Source organism: Panthera uncia, chromosome B1 (assembly GCF_023721935.1).
Source record: "Panthera uncia isolate 11264 chromosome B1, Puncia_PCG_1.0, whole genome shotgun sequence".
In the NCBI taxonomy this organism is placed as follows: Eukaryota; Metazoa; Chordata; class Mammalia; order Carnivora; family Felidae; genus Panthera; species Panthera uncia.
Genome location: NC_064811.1, coordinates 197,540,439 through 197,562,259, shown reverse-complemented (window position 1 = coordinate 197,562,259; position 21,821 = coordinate 197,540,439). Strand labels below are relative to the sequence as shown.

Genomic DNA, 21,821 nt, shown 5'->3' with positions numbered 1-21,821 from the left:
CTTGCTTTAATAAAATCACCTTTTGGCACCAAAGACGTCTTCAAGAATTCTTTCTTGGCCATCTGTTCCTGACCCTCTACCCTCCATCACCCCAAAACTTCATTGCCCCTTGCGTGCTTCTTAAACATCACTTAAAAATGTTTATTGACTGAGCTATTAGTTGATAGAAGTTTGCTTAGCATACAGAGTTTTAAACCACCCCTTTGCAGCACACCTCAACAGATACAACACTTCACGCCTGTATGGAGACACAACAGCACCACTGCAGTCCTCAGACGGCAGAGGCTGTACACATGCTATGAACATAACCTGCACAGTAAGTATAACCTATGTTGTTCAGCTTATTAAGGAAAGCTCTTATGTGTGACATGCCATTTACAATGTATAAAAAGCTACTGGCCAGGCAGGGACTGTATGGGATGCCCGGGAGGCTCTTTGGAGGGGACAGCCCCTGAGCTCCTTCTTACGGTTTGCAGGCACAGCTGAAATAACTGGAACGGGGGATGGTCTCCTGGGTGGTCCTCTTAGTCCTGTAAATGTAGGCTGGGTCTGATGAGGGGCAAGACAAGCTGCCAGGCTGCAAACCGCACCCCTCCCCCAAGGTGGGATGTGTGTGACATTCCTCAGGCTCTCCTGGCTGCCCAGGGACAAAGGAGAGGAAAGAAAACAAAGGATTAACCGACAGAGATCACAGTCAGGCAGGACTGGGTCTCCATAGTTTACAAATATCTTAGTAAATCACAAGAAAAAGGCAATCTGATCAACAGCCTCATCTCCAGAAACCTACAGACTCAGTTTCCTGGACCCCCAACATCACCCTCCATAGTGATGGCATAGTGATGGCAGATGGAACTAAATGTCCTTACACCCTGCAGCCCATTGACAGATACTTGAGGCAGGCAGAACAGAGTTCCTCCAGGACTCCCTCCTGACCTAATGCTAATGCTTTGCTGGAGGGGAAAACCTTAGCCTGACTATGGCCAGGCCTCCAGTATCCGGGAGTCTTTAGCATATGAAAGTCTCACTGGAAACTTCCCCTGGACCTCACCTCTCCCAGCCCCATAGTATATAACCAGTCTCTCCTCAGGGTCCCAGGGTGGCTCTTCCTGCCCACAGGTCCCGTCCCTGTGCTTTCATAAAGTCACCTTTTTACACCGAAGGCATCTTCACGAATGTTTTCTTGGCCATTGGCCCTGGACCCCACGAACTCTACTACCACTCAAAAAAACCTCATCAGGTTCTCCCCATCCTCTGAGGAAAAGCCATCTTTTGTTTTGATGGGAGGACCCTTCCCCCAATAGATAGCCTGTAGGTCGCCCGGTGGAGGGCAGTGAGTTTGTACAAACACCTCTGTAGGAGGGGTAAATTTCCACTCAGGGCTGGAGATCCCCTTCTGGAGAAATGTGCCCAGCAGCTCAGACTTTGTGTGCCTCTCCAAGTCAGCCCCCCAAAGGTAAATCATGGAGGCAGGACAGCCAGGGCTAAAGCTTTCATGGGGGGCACTGACTCAGCACTGAAAGTGACTGAGATCTGGGCCTTGTAGGACCCCGAGGAGTGAACTGATGAGTGACTGTTGTTTGAGGAACAAAGTTTGGAACGAGGATGTTAAGAATAAGAGGCAGCACACAGCCTGTGGCACCCTCCGCACGTCCTCATGTGGGAGGAAGGCAGGGTCCATCCTCAACAGTCACCCCGTGAAGGCTTCGCCAGGCGGCTTGGAGCCTCAGATGTCCCAGGGACAGACTCTCAGCCCTGCCCACCCCACGTGTTCAGAAGCAGACAACTCCTTTTCCAAGTGTGCAAACCCACGCTTCATTACCTGGGTATTTCAGGGGAGAGTTGAGAATCCCTCAGAGGGAGATTCTGGATTTTATGCTGATAAGAGACCAGGAAGGTGTTCCTGGAAATCATCTAGGGAGGAAAGTGGGCACGTTGCTATTATGCGTTTGTGAAACAGCCCAGGGGTTTTCTTAATTCCTTCCTTGATTAATTATTTAATTATGCATTTACTATTTCCCATCTTTGTAAATGGCACCGAAGGGCGGTAGAAAGGGCCACCCCATAATATTCCTACGGGCACAGGTTTACTTTGCGCAGATAATTTTGAGAAACAGCAGACACAAGAGAAGTTCTGAAAACAGAGTAGAGGTTACCCTTTTGGAAGAGAAACGAAAGGAAATTCCATCTGTAAGAATGTCTCCTCTCGGAACCGGGATGAGAAGAAAGGCTTAATCCCAGGAGAGTCGGATCCTGGAGAAGGTAGCAGCTCAAATCAGCAACAGCCACCTTCTCCCTCCTTGACCGCGTGTTTCTGGCCAGCCTGCCTGCAGGAGGCTCCCCTCCCCACACACCTTCTTCTTTTGTCTTTGGTTGAGGCTGGTACTCCGGCAAGTGGGGAAGGCACCAGGGGAGACACACCTCCCTGAGTACCGGGCATACACGAGGTACGTGGGTTAGCAAGTTCCTGCCTGTTTGCTTGTTGCTCATCCGTGTTTTGTTACAGGAGGCCTCGGCCCCGCATCCAGGGAGGCAAGGGAAGTCTAGCAGCTGTCCTTGGTTCGCACAAGGCACACTCAACCCGTTAGCCTGTCCCTACCTCAGGGCACAGCCCGGCTCATGGCTGGTACCTGGTGCACACGCACCTGCAGCCAGCCCTCCATCGGTACCTGTGAGGGCAGGTCAAGGCTGTTCCACCCACTGGAAACGAAAGGAAGAGACTTCTTCCTGGTTCCTAGAATATGTACTTGGTAAACTTGCAATTAATGCCTTCTCGGTCTCTCTGAAATGGACGCTGATTTTTTTAAAAAGCTAAATAGGCCACTTGCCAGCCTCCTGACGTAGGATGATCTCTTCCAAGGTGCTGGGAGCCATCCCTTTGAAATGTCTCATCAGAAAGCTGGTGCCCCTCTAAGCCAGTCTGCACAGGACGGTCAGCAGGCACCAGAACCAAGACTTGAAACTGCCCGCCTCCTTTCATAAGGGTGTGAGAAGTTTACTGTTCCAGGATACACAGCCAATGAACCAACACAGAAGAGCTACCCGATTATCTAACTACCAGGTTAACTGAGGATGAACTATGTCACAGTAAACGGTGTTTCCGAGTCCTCCTGCTTGAGCACTGGTTATGGTCTCTCCCAAGAACACGTATGTAATAGCTGACGCCTCTTTACACAAAAGGGACAGAGTTTTCTTCCTGTCTTTGCATACTTATAGCAGATTGCCTGTGATGTATAACACACTCTGGCTTAATGCTTGTTCAATAACACAATCTGAATCCCAAGCAGGCTTTGTGCTGTCAGTGCAGAATCCGACATGGGGTTTGAACTCACAAACTGAGATCATGATCTGAGCAGAAATCAAGAGTTGGACGCTTAACCGACTGAGGCGCCCCCTCTCTCTTCGTAACATAGGAGCCAATAACGATATTTTTCTTAAGTTAGTTTTAATAGACTTGCTTCAGTTACTACTAACATGGCCTTGACAAAATAATCTTAACATTCTCTCTCATCTCAGCACCTCTGCAGATACACATGGCATGGTTAGAGACAGGTCCCCCTTCACCCTCGTCCACTTTAACAAGCTCTACGTATCCTACCGATCTTAGCTTAAATATCGTCTTCTCGAGAAGTCTTTCCTTGATCCCTTCAACTTCCGGATAGATGCCCCTGCCCTTCTCCAGCCAGAGGCCTTGTCCCACGGGACTCCATTACTGACCTGATTTTACTTTCACCAGATGGCACGTTTCCTGAGGCAAGAGCCACATCTGTCTTGCTCATTGATAAGCCACGCACTCAACACAGTACCTTATATACAGTAGGCACTCAATAAATACTGGTTGAATGAAGAAGTTAAAGCACCTGGCCTGAGGCCTGGCCCATAATGCATATTTAATAAACAGTTAAGTAGGGGCGCCCGGGTGTCTGACTCTTGATTTTGGCTCAGGCCACGATCTCATGGCTTTGTGGGCTGGAGCCTCATGCCAGGCTCTATACTGACAGCTAGAGTCTGCTGCTTAGGGTTCTCTCACTCCCTCTTTCTCTGCCCCTCCCTCACACGCTGTCTCTGTCTCTCTCAAAATAAATAAACTTAAAAAAAAACCCAGTGAACTATTATAAGCATTATCATGATATAACAAAGGATATGTTTCAGCATAAAGGTGAATTATGTGTGAAATAAATGTAATTAAGTCAAATAATCAATTCTCAAAAAATAAACATACAGTTCTATACGTATATTGCATGTGACGCAAACTGAGGCTGAAGTATGTGATATAAACTCAGATTTAATTAAAAATAATAGACATTTACAACGGGTACCAAGAAGAATGAAGGAAATGAGGTGTTTAATTTTTTTTAGTCTAAATGATGTCCTGATCTGGACCTCCTATTTGGAAACTAGGTTTCAATTACGGATATTTATTTTTATAAACAGCAAAGGGAGCTGTGTTTCCATGCAATGTTTAGAAAGGCAGCAGACATACATGTGAAACTGAATAAATGACAGGCGTGGAATAAATGCGAAGTGTAATGTTACTAGTTTTTGTGAGCCGCATGGGCTAGACGGGTGACGGGCACGGAGGGGGGCACCTGTTGGGATGAGCGCTGGGTGTGGTATGGAAGCGATGAACCACTGGGTTCTACTCCTGAAACCAATGCCACACTGTAGGTTAAGTAACTAGAATTTAAATAAACATCTGAAAAGAAGAAACAAAGTGGAGTACAGATCACTGAAAGCTGCCTATGGAAAAGTAACATTCAGGGAAATAGGGTTCTCTAAGAGGAGGGGTAAGCAGCAGACTGTGATGGAAACAATGCAGGTAAGAGCTGTGGAACATGGGGGGAGTCCTAGTGGGGACCTGGCCCCGGAACCCCCGGGACCCAGTTAGGAATGTTGCTCGTGCAGGAGGGAGATGTGTTCATAATAACTGCTCATGGGGTGAGGTGAACACCCGCTCTGAGCGCCACAGCAGTAGTCCGTGAAAACACGCTTAACAGTGTGCACTCATATGTTCACTAGAATGCCTCAGTGCTCGGAGTTGTTTTTCTTAATGTCTGTTTGTTTGTTTATTGATTTATTTATTTATTGAGAAAGAGAGAGAGAGAGAGCGCATACATGAGAGGGGAGCAGTAGAAAGAGAGCAGGAGAGAGAATCCCAGGCAGGCTCCACATTGTCAGCACGGAGCCTGACACGGGGCTTGAATCCATGAACCGTGAGATCACGACCTGAGTCGAAATTAAGAATTGGCCCGCCCCTTAACCGACTGAGCTGACCAGGGGCCCCTATGTTTAATTGCCTGACTAAAGAATGGAATACATGTGCGCATTTATAAGTACAACTGAAAATTCACGTATGTTTAGCAAGAATGTGAGCTCTGCAAAACAGGGATTGTTGTTTCATTCACTCAATCGTAGCCAACTGCTAGAACAGTGCCTGCCATATTGAAGACACTCGGTAATATGGCCTGACTGGCTGACTGGATGAATTAGTTAATAAACAACATGTGTACAGTTGTCACATATTTAGAAGGATTGGACATCTCAGTATTATAGTATTAGATTTGCTGTGTCTGTTAGAGGTTATTTACTTTTGGATGAGTTTACAAATCAATTACGGTGATCAATTAAATACATTTGTCTTTTCTCATGGGACATCATAAAAGTACCTTTGCAACTTTAAATGTGTACTTAGGAGAGATACTGGACTTTCTTTCTCACCCTCCAATTAATTGAATTGGTGATTCAAATACAAATATTAAAGCACTAGCTGATTGATTTTGCTTTTATTGGTCTAAAACAGGAGTTGATGGCCTGTGGTTCAGATCTGGCCCAACATCTGTTTTGATGGGGCTGGCCTGCTAAGAATGGTTTTTATGTCTTTAAGTGGTTGAAAAATATCAAAAGAAAAATACTGTTTCATGACGCAAAAAATTTAAATTGTGCTCATGGAATTCAAGTGTTCGTGAATATAATTTTATGGGGACATGGCCATGACCATTCATTTATGTACTGTCTACGGTTGCTTTCACATTACAAGAGCAGGGCTACACAATTGCAGCATGGACTATATGGGACCTACAGAGCCTGAAATATTTACTATTTCTTTCTAGAGAAAGTTTGTTGGCCCCTGGGGTAGAAAACTATCATGTAATAACTGCATTGATACATTTCCTTACCCTTACATTGATCTTTAAGAAAGCAGTAGGCATTATCACATCAATTCTCATGTTCTAGGGTTAAGAAAATGGATTTAAATTCTTTATGAATTCATCTCTTTATGCACATGAGCAGGTTATCAACTTTCTGAAAGTTTCTCTTTTAGGTTAGATTCTACTCATGAATAGAGAAATCTTCTTAAGAATCACATACTTTGTATTTCATAGGATAAACACTAGCTAGCAGTCAAAATTCTGTTGCATATGTATTAAAGCCTTAGTGGCTGGAAAAGGTTTAGAAAATACACAGAAAGGAAAATCTTAACTCATTCATTAGGGTGTGTCCACTCAAGCCTGGACCGTAAGTGAAAGACAGTGGTCTGAATTCTACAAAGCGCCACCTAATTGTGTCTCAACATGTTCCCTTTCATTTCTGAAAATGTGAGAGTCCTTCAATAATTGGAGACATGGATTCTACTGAGACCTATCCCCCTTCGGAGTGGAACTGATGTTTGCTCAAGTGCAAAGGGAAAGAAATCTCTCTCTGCGTTTCAAAAGTAACACATGGTACCAGAGCAATACACAAGAGGGTAAAGGGTGGAGGGGTTGCTTGACCTAAGTCTCACATCTTACAAGAAAATTATTTCACGATGAATCACAAATTTCCATTGTAAAGGTAAAACTGTAAAAGTTTTAGAAAATCTTCAGAGTTTAGGGCAGGGCATTTAGACATGAAAACAAAAGTAGGATCCATAAAAGCAAAAGTTTATAAATTAGACATCATTGAAGTTAAAAACTTTCCTTTGTGAAAGATTTTGTTAGGAAGTTGAACAGATCGGCTACATCTTGGGAGAAAAAATTTGAAAGCCATATATCTGACAAAGGACTAGTATCTAAGATACATAAAGAATGTTCAAGATGGGAAAAATAATCTAATCAAAATGTGCAGAAGGCAGAAGGCAACATTTCACTGAAGAGAATATACAGATGACAAATAAGCACATAAAAAGGTGTTCAAAATGATTAGCCATTAGCGGAATGCACAATCTCTATGAGCACAGTTAATGTTGTACGTTATTGCGTTTTCGTGTATACACACGGACGTCCGATGCGGGAGAGGATGCAAGGCAGTGGAATCCCTTACGCATCGTTGGTGGAAATGTAAAATGGTTCAGCTACTCTGGAAAATCATTTGGCCGCTAAGATCTAAACATTCAATTACCATTCAACCCAGAAATTAGACTTCTGGGCATTTATCCCAGAGAAATGAAAAGTTACGTTCACACAAAAACCTGTGCGTGAATGTTTATAGCAGCTGTATTCATAATAGTCCCAAACTAGAAATAACCCAGATACCCTTCAACGGGTGAATGATTAAAGAAGCTAGTACACCCATTCCATGGAGTATTATTCAGCAATATAAAGAAATAAATTGTGGCTACAGGCCACAGCCAAGATGACTCTCCGAACGGGCTGAGTGAGGAGTCCGTATCAAGAGACCACGTACGCCATGACTCCCTGCATGTAACGTTCTTGAAATTACAAAGTTATAGCAAAGGAGAACAGATTAATGGTTGTGGGCTTTAAGATAGAGTGGATGCAGGAGGGAAATGGGTGAGTATTCGGGTGCAACCTGAGGTGCCCTCCTGGTGGTGAAAGCTCCATACATTGATTGTATCAACACCAACACCCTAACTGTGATCCGTCCTCTTGATTTGCAAGGTGTTATCATTGGGGGAGACTGTAAGGGATCCACAGGATCTCTCTGTTTTATTTCTTACAAGTGCATGTGGATTTATAATCACTTCTGAAGAAAAACTTTAATGTAAAAATATAAAAAAATTATATTGTAATATTCCTTTGAATTACAATGACTACAAGCCCAAAGTTATTTTTACACACGTTTCATTTCAAAATTCAAAGGGATTAAAAACTTATCCAGACTCAACACAAAAGTCATGTATTTCTGAATGTTCCTTCATGGCAAAAAGCAATATGGGTTTCATGATTGTAAATTCTTGGTAACTATTGGCAAATTTGAAGATGGACCCTACACAGTGGCATTTTTGCCCATTCCTGAAGATGATGACAATTTCTCTTAGGAACAAACAAAACAAAACAAAAACAAACAAACAAACAAACAAACTAAACTAAACAGAAAGTCCTTTCAAGTGAACACAATTACTATTTACCCATGAGGCTCAATCGGTGCTGTTACCATGAGCCAGGAGGGAAGAAAATAAATCAAAGGACAAGGATTCCTTGGACAGACATGTTAAAACTGCTGAAAGCATGAAAGATTGCAGGCTGTCAACTGAAGCACAGGTATTAAAACAGATGTGTAGACAGGACGAGTGACATTATAAGAAAACATTAAATACCCCGGATGCTCTGTCACCCAAGAGTTCTGTGTCACAATATTTTGAAAGTGGAAAATTTGCTTTATGATATTTGTACTTAACAAGTGCCGAATAGCTATGAAAATATGCCAAAAATATATCCACCAAACATAAGTATAAACTGAATTCTACAATTAAAAAGCTTAATATGCACCAGAAATATATCAATTACTTTGATTTTGCACAAAAAGGAATGTGTATTTCATTAAAGCAAAGTTCAGTCTGAATCCCATAAAAATGTTTCATGCTAATTAAAAGAAAATACAGTAATTTAAGAAATGTTATTACAACTGTTAAACTATGAAATGGATTTGCCACCCCACAAATTTTCATTTTTAGTATCATGTATCATTCCCTTCCCTTTTTCCCTAATCAAGTTTTATAGTTGGATTCTGATTCTCCTATTTGTATTTTATAATATTGGATGTTTGTTAAAACTAACTTGTTTAAATTGTTTTAAATTAACTTTCTAAATTAGTTCAAAGAGACTCATAATCAGTTACTGGAAAGAGAATATGACCGGTATGGAATAAACGTCCAATTTAGGCAATATCTACAAATCAGATTATTTTTCTATATTTTGCAAACAAATGTTCCAACATCTACTTGTTAGTTATGAAACTATATTTGTGAGCTTTGGATACCATATAGTTGTAGAACTTAGACCATGTAAAGGAAAGCACTTGGAAACTTTTTAATAAAAAAACCTAAGAATATAACAGATTAATAGTGTTCGCAATGATTCAAGAATCACCTGTCCTGGGGCGCCTGGGTGGCGCAGTCGGTTAAGCGTCCGACTTCAGCCAGGTCACGATCTCACGGTCCGTGAGTTCGAGCCCCGCGTCGGGCTCTGGGCTGATGGCTCGGAGCCTGGAGCCTGTTTCCGATTCTGTGTCTCCCTCTCTCTCTGCCCCTCCCCCGTTCATGCTCTGTCTCTCTCTGTCCCAAAAATAAATAAAAAACGTTGAAAAAAAAAAAAAAAAAAAAAAAAAAAAAAAGAATCACCTGTCCTCATGAAGTACCTAGGACTGCCCAGTGAAGCAAGCTCACTTCCTCTGGAGTCGGGGACTGTGAGTTCTCAGAGAGAATCACCCTAATTAGCACTTTTTCTTCCATGATGTCAAATACAGAAATGTATGAGAAACCAAGTATGTTGTCCTTGGAAGTTTAGAAATACTATTCTATTTAAAGTTATGTTTAAAACCACCTTGGGGAACCTGGGTGGCTCAGTCAGTTAAACGTCCCACTCTTCATTTCGGCTCGGGTCATGATCTCACATTTTGTGAGTTCAAGCCCCACATCAGGCTCTGTGCTGTGTCAGCTCAGAGACTGCTTGGAATTCTCTCTCCTGCTCTCTCTGCCCCCTCATTCTCATTCTCTCTCTCTCTCTCTCTCTCTCTCTCTCAAAATAAGTAAACTTCAAAAAATTTTAAAAATAAAAAAATAAAACCACCTTATACCTAATAGTAACACAACTATTTTAATTTTGAATGTGCCATACAATCTTGGCTGTGATTTGCATCCTGACAGCACTGAAGAATCCTTCATTCAGTCAATGAAAGGGATTTTAGATTCTTTATATCTAAAGTCAAAAGCAAATTAAAACCCTCAACCCTCACCCTGCAAAGCTCCTTTTTAAAACATCTATTCATGCAAGTAATCATGGCTAAACTGACTCTCAGATTTCTATTAGGCATAAACAATGAACTGCCGTGTATTGACCAAAAACAGACTGGAGGAGAGGAGATACTTAAACATCAGGCTTTTCATGAAGAGTTTTGCAAATTTGCCTATTATTGACTGATTCCAAAGGCTTGATTAACACTTTCAATATGTTCTAGGAACCTCAGCTGCACTGCAAAGATCTGGCATCATATCATTAGCATGATAAAGTGATACCTACTTCCTTACTACCTTTTCCTGTTTTGAAGTCAAAAGGATAGCTATGTGCGGTCTTGCCAAGCACCAGGCCTGAGAATCTTACTGCTGTCAGTTTGAATTGAGTGGTGTGAAACAGGGGACCAAGCAGAGGGAACAATCTAACTTGAGAACCGCAGACTAAGTCATTTCTCACGTAATACCTCCCTTGAGTCTACTTCTAGAACTGGGAACACAGAATTGCAATCCCTTACATTTGGAGGAAACCGGTAAGTCAAGGTGCTTTTATCTTCCTTACCTCTGAGTACAGTCCTCATCAAAACTGTGTGGTGGAAAAAACAGTATTACGGCCTAATTTAACCTAATTACCATGGAAATTACTGCTAATGAGTTTTGACTTACATGCTGAAGTTTACACCACTGGTAAAGACGGGGCCGAGCCCCAGGCCAGATGTTCTCTCACATACAGAAAACCACGCCTCTGTGTTGCCTAGTTTAAAAATTATACGCACGCACATATGTGTGTGTGTGTGTGTGTGTGTGTACTTGAGATCATGCAGTTCGTCAGTTCAAATAAGTTTTATTATGCTCAAATTATACATGGGTAATTATATATGTAAATATACAATAAAAACTATGTATTTATACAATAAAATTATTTAAGCATATCTTTTCCCCCTTGTGCTCGGTGATAGGATTGCTAGCATCTGGAGAGCCTATAGCCTTTTTAATAACACTAAGTGCTGCTAAGCATTTACTCCAATCCCTACCGCACGTTTTTCCATGGCCTCAATGGGAATGTGAGCTATTTGGGGAGGTCTACCTTAAGTTGTTTTCAAATGCAATTTGACACACGTCTTCTGGGTAGATCTGGAGCAGTCCTAAAGACTGTGAATATTAGAGCAGAAATATTTAGAAAATAATTCATTTAGAAAATTCAGTCTCACCAGTACCAAGAACTAAAAAAAAAAAAAAAAAAAGCAGAAAATACAGACACATACACACAAAATAAAACAAAAATTAAAAAAGGCAAAAAACTATCTATCATGTGTCAACTGTGAGGCAGAAAGTAAATGAACTAATTAGTGCAAAATATTGATGACCTCTGAGTACCAGGGTGCTCAGTAACAACCAGGAAGTTATAAAAATAATTCAGGGTGAATATTATGAAGGGGAAGTGGTAAAAAATCATAGAAAATGTATTCTTATTTATGGTTTCAGTTCAGAGGACTTCCTAAAAGAGACTGCATTTCACTGAGACTTGTAAAATGAAGACAGTGGCCAGGGGGTGGGTAGTGTTGGCCAAGGGAACAGGAAAGCGAAGGTCTGAAAACAAGAGAAAAGGATCTGATGGAAATCAGGAGAAGAAGCGAGGTAGAATGGAGAGGCAGACAGAAGCCAGATGTTGACCAACGCAAGGTCATGTGACAGAATTCATCATGTGAACTAGAAACTAGAGTAGTTTTCAAGCAGGCGCTTAGCTTGATCAGACTTGGCTTTCTGTCAAAGTGGTCTTTCTCAAATGCAAGTACAATACAATAGCCTTCCCCTGAACGGCCCTTTGGACTGAGCCTGGTGCTGGTGGAGACCTAGCTGCTGTGGTGGCTTCCAGGATGGGGGTCCCATCCTGATCACCTGGACATTGGCTGTCATGATGCGACCATGCTATAAGGTTTTGTTCTAGTGGGAGAAGACCAACAAATGGGTCCCAAAGGTGGCAAAGGCAGTCTTAACATATTCATTCTACACTGTGATTTGAGCGATTACATACCAGAAGGAAGGAGTCAGGAAGAGTGAAGGATGAAATTAAGGAAAGAAAGAGGTCAAAACAGAGCAAAGTCCCCTGTGGCAGCTGCGGAGATATCCTTAGTTAGGATGAGCCTTGCTAGGGAGAAGAGGCTGATATTCTGGGTCACAGGAGTGAGCAAACAGAGACAACAGCAGGTTTGTATGTCTGGCAAAGGGAAGTAGAAGGCACCTTTCTGACGGCTTTGTCTTTGCTGAGGTATGATTTGAAGTCATCCATTAAGTCAAAGAGAATATGACCAGTTTGATGACTGGAGGAAAGTGGTGAAGACTGGAAAATGATAAGGTGAGTGGGGACAAGAGCTCACCAGACAAGTTACCATAGCTGAGCCCCGGTGAGGTGATGGCCAACATATCTTGTGGAAGAAGCTGTCAGCTCATGTGGCTCTTATCAGGGGCTCTCTCAGGCTGCACGAGAATGAGGGCAGATGACTATAGCACAAAACTCACAAGACAAGGGGGTCCAGCATATCACAGGAGAGATTCTACGGAAGACATTGCTCTGTAAGGGAAGAAGAATCACAAATTAGGAGGAAGGAATAGGAAGGAGAAAGCAACAGCCTCGGTGCCCCAGTAAGAGCAAAGGAATGAAGTAAACAGGGGTGGAGACAGATAGATATGAGAGTAGAAGAGAGACAGGTTTGCACTTAACTTTTCAAGAGTTTTAGGTGAAGCATGACCAGTGAGCACCCCAAGAGGAGTTAGGGAAATGCAGTGGAGAAGACCAAAGGGTAGAAGATGGGAGCTGAGAATCCCAGGGCTGGACAGGTCATCCAAGGGGGTACAAGGACACGGATAGAATCTGCAGGAACCAGAGACAAGATGGGAACTGAGAATCCCAGGGCTGGATAGGTCATCCAAGGGAGGGCAAGGACACGGATAGGATCTGTGGGAACCAGAGACGTGCAGGATTGCTGTTGAATGGCATACGTTGTTTCAGTGGTGCTATAACCATTCACATTGTAGACATTCATTATCTAATTGCCCTTCTCCTACCATTTTTGATGACTGGGGCAATTTCTGCCTTCCACAGCTGTGGGTTTCCAATACCAGCATCATATCAGAAACATAATAGGAAGGGGTCAAATATTTGTTGGCAAATAAATGGATCCATGCATGAGTGCACAAATGAACAGTTAAATTCATTACTGTGAAATTATTATACCTATGGTATCACACACATTATGAGCCCAAGGGTAACCCTTACCAAGGACAGGGTGTGGTTAGATGGTTAATCTCAACATTTATTGCCACGGTGATTTGCACTCTCTATGCTCTCCTTACTGACTCAACTTATTTTTGAATGACATGTTTTTAAAGACATTGTGATAATTCAGTCTATTAAATTTGGGAGCATTTCCCTTTCCTCAAAATAAGGTTGCATAAGTCTGCCTAATATATCATGTGTTGATTTAGAGTTTGAGATTCATGGGAAATTCTATGTCCCACGTCTTGGTGAAGGGTGGGCAGGCCGTGGCTATCCACAGACATCACTGTTGCCTGAGGTCTGATCAATGAGCTTTGAGTGTGGGTAGGATCTATGTTAGCAGGAAGGCAGTTACAGATGATACTCCAGATGGTCGTTCTATAGAAAAATGTTGATATTCTCTTTTATAGCAAGCATCCAAGAGATATCCTCAAGAAAAGGGAACCATTGTGCACTGTCGGTGGAAATATAAATTGGTGCAGCCACCGTGGGAAACAGTACGGAATTTCCTAAAAAAATTTTAAAAAGTAGAATTACAGTATGATCCGGCAGTCTCACTATGGGGCATTTATCCAAAGAAAATCAAAATAGGATCTTGAATAAATATTTATACCTCCATGTCCACTGCAGCACTATTCATAACAGACAAGATAAGGAAACAACCTAAGTGTCCCTGAACAGGTGAATTGATAAAGATGTAATCCCATTGCAGATCTCTCTCTCTCTCTCTCTCTCTCTCTCTCTCTCTCTCTCTCCTCTCTCTCTCTCTCTCTCTCTGTGTGTGTGTGTGTGTGTGTAGAGCTACATCAGACACAGAAAGACAAATACTGTATACATCGCATAGGTGGAATCTAAAAAAGTCACAATCATAGAATCATAGAAAGGTAGTTACCACAGGCTGGACGATGTGGGAAATGGGGAGATGCTGGTCAAATGGTACAAACTTCTAGTAACAAAGTAAATAAATTCTAGGAGTCCGATGCACGGTGATTATGGTGAAAAGTACTGTATTATACACACGAAAGTTGCTAAGGGAGTACATCTTACATGTTCTCACCACCGAAAAGGATGGTGATTACGCGATGTGATGGAGGTGTTAGCAAAAACGAACGTGCTAATCATTCTGCGAAATATAAACGTATGAATCACCAGGTTGTACACCCTACTTCTATCGGTGTCACATTATATCTCATTAAAGTGGAGGGAAACAAGATATGTTCTCACAAACAGTGAAGGTGTCATGTACCTGTCCTGTTTCTCTCCTTTCCTTTCCTCACCAATCTTGCTGCTATCAGACAAGACTAATCCCAGCTAAAATCCCAGCTTCCCACGGAACGTGGGATTTAGAGCCTCAGCTAAGGTGGCATCTCATGCTCAATCAATGCAGTACACGTGCTTTGTGCCTCTGTCATGAGCTGGGTGCTGCTAATCAAATTTGAATAAAACTCTTCCACCTTGAGCTGCTCACAATCTGTGTGTGTGAGTGGCCAATGGTGAGAGTTTGCGGTCAGCTCTCCATCGGTCCCCTGAGGCAAGTTCTGGGAGAGCAGAGAGGATCAGTAGTCACACTTGCCATGTGCTGTGCATCACGGACACCGGCCCATAAACTCAGGGCTCGTGGCTGGATCTCTCCCATGACACAATCCCAGCCCATTTGGCGACTGGCAGCCCCAACAGCCTCTCTCATTATAAACAGCAAATGATTTTTTTCACCTGAAAATTACCTACTAAATTATCTCTCAATAAAGCAAATTAGGAAGAGGTGTCATGCAGCCGCTAAGTTACAGCCGTGATTTACGAAGAAATCCATCCCACAGAACCTGACGTGCCAACTTGCTCCAGAGCTGTTTTCCCTAAGAAGGAAGGGCGGATGGTAGAGACCACTGAAGGCTCAGCTGAAGCTTATTTAACCCCCGGAGCAAAGGTCAGTTTTCTGTGCCCAACTCCATTTTCTTGCATTTTATGCATGATTAAATGGTAATTAAGCTTTAATGAAAAGTGTTAGGCTGATTACAATTAGCATAATTGCACTAGTCGATGCTTGTTCTCATGTTTTACATGCTGCTCCGAGCTGGCAGGACAATGGATCTTTAATGGGGTTTGAATATCTTGTGAGTGTCAACAGCTCATTTCCAAGCTCAGAAGAGCTCGTCTTATGGGCAAGTGTAGTAAAAACACACAGGGAAGCGTGTGCTGCACACCTTCCTGCATCCGTAGCTGTGAAACACACACACACATGCGGGGTTGAGGCTAAGCAACCTCAATAAACCTCAGTTTACCCTCAGTAAACAGCTGTCCCTGTCCCAAGAGTATTTTAGAGCAGGGGCAAAAAATGATCATGATTTAATGAGATAACCAAATTGATCAAATGATAGATTATACTATGCTCATGTTAAAAATGGGCATTAAGCTTTATAAAATGAAAATGTTCTGCCTGCTTTCTGAATGGTATAAACAATTAAGTAATCAAGGATAAATAAAGGTATACATCGTCAACAAAGATGCCTGACTTTCATTGAATCTGTATAATGCGATCTTGACTAGTCAAAACACAGTCTATATTGGCCACTACACTTCTAATAATAAACATTGAAGATCATTTATCTTAACTATCAACATCGGGTAGAAAATAATCCAGGAGGGAAAAAAGAAGCTTTATTATTAAAATTAGTCTTTAAATATTTATGATTAAGGTCTTGCCTATTAAAAGTTTTGAATGAAGCCAAAGTTAATGCAAAACCATCATTTTCTGTAGATGACACACTGTTTGTCATGCAGTTGAAGCCATCTCAGTATTTTCAAGCATTTTCAATTAGCAAATCCTTTTAGCCACTAATCACATTATCAGGTTGTAGAAATACAAATACAGTCTGCCCTCCAGGAACTGAGTCTAGCAACAACAAACAGAGTACTCACAGATGACACAATAAGCACTTCACCAGATGTATGGGTGTTGGATCTGGGGACTGTTAAGTGACAAAGGACTCATTCCCCTAAAGGAATCTTCAAAGGTGGCGTGGCCACACTAGGATTCATTAAGCCAGCAAAGAGATAAGGGTGGGGATTTAAGTATGTAAAATGGACATACACCATATATGGGGGACACCCCGAGGGAAGGTTGGTGTTCTGCTGGAGTGTTAACTTACAGGGGGTTTGACAGGATGGAGGGCAGTGATTGAGGGTGGTGTTGAAAATGTGGATTAGGGGAAGTTTGCACAGAAGATTTTATAGCATTTATTAAAGACTCATCTTGGTTCCTGTGCTCAGGTAAGTTAGTAAATGGGCAAGAGCAGGAGAGACGAAGCCTGGATAACTCAGCCCAAGCCCAAAAGACTTAGACCAATGTGGCAAGTGCACAGGTTGATACAACTGGTTGGATTTGGGGTTTTGAATATGGACCCTACCGAATTTGTTGTGGGGTTATATGGGGTGTGAGAAAGAGATTTCTAAAAAAAAAAAAAATGACTTCGGAGGCTTTGCCCGGACAACAAGCAGAATGGAGTTGCCATCTGCCATGACAGGAGAGACTTCAAGAACGTCAGCTTTGGGAGACGACTGGGTTGGAAGTGAGGCCAGGTTTCATGTGCCAAGTTGAAGGCAGGGAGCAGTGGCAAATGGACAGTGGATGCTCAGGGCAGAGGTTTTGGAAGGTTGGCTGATAAAACCCGAGGAGTGAATGTTGACAGGAAGAAACACATGATGTCACCCTAGACACATCCAGCCTTTAGAGTTTGAGGGCAGAAAGAGGAAAACCAGCAAAAGAGGCCGCAACAGAACTGCTGATGGGAGTGCCAGCTGCCACAGCCACTCTGTAAAACACTATGGAGGCTCCTCAGAAAGCTAAAGACAGAGCTACCCTATGACCCAGCAATTGCACTACTAGGGATTTATCCAAAGGCTCCAGGAGTGCTGCTTCGAAGGGGTACATGCCCACCAATGTTTCTGGCAGCATTATCAATAATAGCCAAAGTATGGGGAGAGCCCAAATGTCCACTGACTGATGAATGGATATAGAAGATGTGAGACAGACAGATACAGATATAGATATAATTTAAAAAATATTTAATGTTTACACACACACACAATGTAATATTATTCGGCGATCAAAAAGAATGAAGTCTTGCCATCTGCAACAACGTGGATGGAACTAGAGTGTATTATGCTAAGCAAAATAAGGCCGTCAGAGAAAGACAAATATCATATGAGTTCACTCTTAAGTGGAATTTAAGATACAAAACAGATGAACATAAGGGAAGGGAAGAAAAAAAAAAAAAACAAGAGAAAAACAGAGAGGGAGAGAAACTATAAGAGATTCTTAACTAGAGAGAACAAACTGAGGGTTGTTGGGTGGGGGGATGGGCTAGATGGGTGATGGGCGTTAAGGAGGGCAGTTGTTGGGGTGAGCACTGGGTGTTATAGGTAAGTGATGAATCACTAAATTCTACCCCTAAATTATTACACTATATATTAACTAACCTGGATTTAAATTTAAAAAATAGTGATAATATGCACACAAAATTAAATAACAGTACAATGGTAAAACAAAAACAAAAACAAAAAACTGAGGCCACAAAAGAGTGGCCAGTGGAAGAAAGAGGACTAAGAAAGACAGAAGCAGCTGAAGAAGGCATTTTGAGAACAGGGGTGTCGTCAAAATTGAAAAGCTCCAACTTAGTACAGAGTCACGTGCCTGAGACATACAGTGGCAGTGAGGTCAAGTTCTTATGCTTTATGCTTATTTAAAATCTGATGATTTAAGTACCTCTAAGAAAACCAATGCCCAAATGAGTATTTTTCCCTCCAGTAATTCAGTGACACCTATAATTCTTAGTTCACACATTATTGGCATGCTATCAAGTTAAAATGGCTTATCAAGAAAACTCGAATTTAATACTATTGAATAAAGGGCACTTTTGCCTGGGAACAGTGGTTATACTTGGCATCAATTACATGAGGAAAACATTTTTTTTTTCAGTTCCATCATTTAAAATTTTATTTTGAAATCGCAGTGTGGTGCTAATACTTCAAATTTTAACATTAGCTTGACTTATGAATGCTAAAACAATCTAACTTATACATAAAGTGCTTTTGTTGTTGTTGTTGTCTCAAGATCATAGATAAAAATTTATGGACTTTGCCTTCTTCTCACTTACAGAAGAGGAGCAAAGCCCTTTTGGTCTGGAGAGATGGACTCTTTTGCATATTTTGAGGAGATTCAGACCTTGGGTTCAGCAAGACTCCAGTTCAAATTTGGTTTCTCAATGGAGCCTCCCATGAGCAAAGTCTGATGAGGAAAGGAAGGTCCCACAACTGCAGAGACAGAGACTGGCACACTGGTCACGGCTAAGGGTAGGTTGACCAAAATGCCCCAGTGCACTGGTGCCGACCGGGGTTCCTGGAACACGGGCGTGTCAGTTTTATTACCTGACAGGGGTTTTAGGAAACATTTTTGTCCTGGGCAAATTCTGACTGTTACATGTAGGGTAACTAGGTGTAAGAGTCAACTTTTCATCAAGTTCTCAGAGACACAGAGTCTTGTGTCCCAGTATCTCACTCCCACTGGTGTCCCAGAAATGGCAGACTTTACTCAAAGTTCATGGAGCATCTTGGCTGTGGAGAGGGGCAGGGCCGCTGTGTTCCAGCTCTGTCCACAGACAGAGCCTCCGTGAGACGAATCTGTGTGGCCACCAAGGGCAAGAACAGCACCCAAAGAGAGCACAGAGGACCTGGTCTCCTCCTACTCACCACACAGAACACATCCTGACTGCCCACACACCACAACATGGGGAGGGGGCTTTGTACAACAGACTGATACCGGACTTCTCATCTACCTTCATGCATAGGAGCTTGAAGTGGATATAATTTCACTTAGAAAACAGAGAAATGGCCTTTGTTCTAATAACAGAGAGTGGAACACACGCTTGACCATTTCACAGGCTTCCCAATGTCGCTCATGGGACTGCAACCTTATTTACAATTAAATAAGGATCCAACACAAAACCTAGAGCACACTTCCAATAGGATTATTTGAGAGGGCTTCGTTAAAAGGTTAACCCCAGGTAGAGGTGTGGTTGCTGAGAACTGGTTATAAGTATCTGGAAAGAACATGGACGGACACAGCTTCTTGAGAAAAGCAGTAAGTTTCCACGGAGGGACAGAGCCAGCCCCAGGGAAATTGACAGGAGAGGGAACAGGGTACATCAAACCCCCGGCCACACACTACATCCTGTATTTCTCATGTCCTGCCAGAGCTCCCCAGTGGATGAACCCAAATAGGAGAGAAGGCCTAGTGCACACATGTTCACCTCTAGGGTCAGCGAGCAGCTTGGGAAAAGGCAGAGAATAATCTAAAAAGGCAAAGAGAAAATGTACAACACAGAATGCAGGGTTAAATGCAAATGTCCTTAGAAATTGGTACAATATCTTCAATTCACAAATAAAGCAATAAAAAAGGAGACAGAAGGTCAGTCACAAATCTTTAGAGATCAACAGAGAAGCCCAAGTTTCCTTAGAGTCTGGGAAAAATTATAAATTATAATTATAATCTAATTTATAATAATCTAAATTATAACAAGCAACATTTTATATATTTTTTGGCCTTTTTATAGAGTTTTTAAGACAACCTTGCAGAAACCCAATTAATAATAGAACCTCAGAATCAATAGTATATTTTTGCCCTTAATGTGGAATTTCTCAAAGTGTAGCAGACGGAGGGACTTAGTAGCTGGGAATGGAGGAGGGAAAGTTCATGCACAAGGGTCTTGTAAAACCATATGATTTGCCAATAGTCACACATTCTTATGTATAAAATTGACACCTTCACATGGTTCAAACTAGAGCACCTGGAACACTGAATTTACAAAAAAATAAGCAAGTTTCATTTCTGTAGGAACTTCAGTGGATGTGTTCATGTTGTACACTTCCTAAACATCAACATATAAGGAGAATTAAAATGTCTGTTATTCTCATATAAAACAAAGGGCCTTTAAAAAAAAAAACCCAAAGTAGGAAGTTGTCTTTTCCTGAAAAGAAGGAATCCTGAAGGAACACAGGAAAATAAGCGGTTTCCGGGCTCTGCAAGAATTTTAAAAAAAGAAGGGTTTTAAAAGGCCAAGAACAAAACCAAACATATTCTTACCGTACGATCCAGTGATCAAGCTCCTTGGTATTTACCCAAATGAATTAAAACCTTATGTTCACACAAAAACCTGCACAAGAATGTTTACAGCAGCTTTACCCATGATTGCCAAAACCTGTACGTAACCAGGATGCCCTTCAGTAGTGATGGGTTAAGAAACTCTGGTCTATCTGGACAGTGAAGTATTTTTCATCGCTAAAAAGAAATGAATTATCCATCACTAAGAAGAGGTGCAAAGACACGGGGAAGCCTTAAATGCATATCACCAAGTGTAAGAAACCCATCGGAAAAAGCATCCTGTAGCGCGGGAATCACTGAGTGATTCCAACTATGACATTCTGGGAAAAGCAAACCCATGGAGACAGTAAAGGGATCCGTGGTTGCCAGTGGCTGAGGGCATGGGGGAGGGGTGGGCAGGTGGAACAGAGATGTGCAGGGCCATGGATGACTGTATGACGCTATCATGGTGGATACATGTCATTGCACATTTGTGCACATCCGTAGCACATACTGTGGACTCTGGGTGATGATGATGTCAGCATGGGTTCATCCACTGTGGCAAATGCACCATCTAGTGGGGATGTTGCCAACGGGGGAGGCTGGGCATTTGGGGGAGGGTATACGGGAAACCTCTGTATTCCTCTCAATGTTGCTGTGAACCTGAAATTGCTCTAAAAAGTTATCTGTTAAGACAAATTAGGAAAGTATACAACAGGTAAGAGAGAAAAACAAACATAACCTCATAGTGCTGCCAACATTTTTGTTTTGCCAGAGAAGGACAGTAGATTACACATCTACTGTCTACTCACCACCATTTCTGAAGATAAAGAGCAAAATTCTTAAGATGAAGGACATTTTCCCCCAAGCTAGGTTCGCTGGAACAAACTTACCTCTGATGTTTTTACCAAAGACCGGTGAAAAATTTAGCACATGCTTGCAAATTATTGCAAATTACCACGCTCGAAGCGCAGTAAAACCAGAGATAAAAAATTGTGCAGATGATAATCTCATTTTTATTAGCAACCTTTTAAAGCATTAAATTGAGCTAAGTCCATTTGCTTATGTAAATCCTAAATATGCTCACCAGTGACCTGCCAAGGGATGAGGCGGGTTGGAAGGTGTTATGTGCAAACCCCACTTGTCTTACGCCCACGGCTGACCACGTGCACCGCCAAATCATATGACCTCTACGTGGTGCAACTTGAAGGGCACTCAAAAGCGGAATTTCCGGGGCACCTGGG

At 42.2% G+C, this 21,821-nt stretch overlaps 1 protein-coding gene across 1 annotated transcript in view; it reads right to left on the bottom strand.

Annotated features, from left to right (window-relative positions):
• CSMD1 (CUB and Sushi multiple domains 1) overlaps positions 1-21,821 on the bottom strand; it is a 1,037,384-nt gene that overhangs the window by 274,940 nt on the left and 740,623 nt on the right. The window lies entirely within an intron of this gene.